This window comes from Macadamia integrifolia, chromosome 3 (genome assembly GCF_013358625.1).
Source record: "Macadamia integrifolia cultivar HAES 741 chromosome 3, SCU_Mint_v3, whole genome shotgun sequence".
Taxonomy (NCBI): Eukaryota; Viridiplantae; Streptophyta; class Magnoliopsida; order Proteales; family Proteaceae; genus Macadamia; species Macadamia integrifolia.
The window spans coordinates 16,753,737-16,754,737 of NC_056559.1; positions in this window are offsets into that span (position 1 = coordinate 16,753,737).

Here is a 1,001-nt window from a genome sequence, read left to right on the forward strand (position 1 = left end):
AGCTGGCCCGGACACCTTTGGTTAATAGAAAAAATAATAGATTTAGATCCTCACGAGCTAGGGGTGGCTAGAGACGGACCAAGAAGACACAAAATAGGAGAGAGAAGGTGAAACAAGAGAGAGAAACGTGGCGTTTCACTTTCTCTCTCCTGTTTTGTGTCTTGTTGGTCCCTCTGTAGCCACCCCCCAGCTAGAGAGGATCTAAATCTGGTGAGAATCCTTAAGGTTGAAAACCTATTTGATTTTTATTGTGTTGGACCTTCAAAGTCGTGCACGCATTTTGCAGAATTGTTTCCCTATTTCTCTAGCCCAGTTCATCACCCCACCCCCCCCCCCCCCCCCCCCCACCCCACCCCAACCCAACCCAAATAAAAATAAAAACCATTTCTATTTCAAAAGACTGGAAAAACATAAAGGGTATGTCTAAATGTAACTGATTAGGTTACAGAAACCTTGTAACCTAAATTACTTTGTCCCCATTATTTTGTCATTTTTTGATTGCTTTTAAGGTCAAAAAGTAAATTCAATCTCAACTTTTTGAATAGTTATTTTGATTTAAAGGGCAAAACGAGGAGTATTTTTGAGAATGAATACACTCTTCCCAAACAACCCCTCGCCCCAACTAATCGTCTTCCTCCTTGCGAGTCTTTCTGTTACCTTTGCTAGTTTTATGGCATAAAGTTCGATGAGATCATCCCCAGTGAGTCAGATAAATGCTCTCTTTCTTCTCAGCATGTCCAATGTTTTTCTGGGTTTTAGGGTTTAAAACTTCTAGTGGACTTCATTTTTGTTTTTTGAAGTTTAGAAAACAAAACCTCTTCCCAGAAATTCATGTATCAATTATATTGCAATAATTTCTATTGTTGTGCATTAGAGATGAGGTCAATAAGATAGTTCTAATCATGTCTTTCTCTCTCTCTTCAAAGAAATCAATTGTATTAAATATGCTAGTATTTTCAAGAAAGATGACAAATGGCAATATTGTAGGTTTTTTTTTTTTT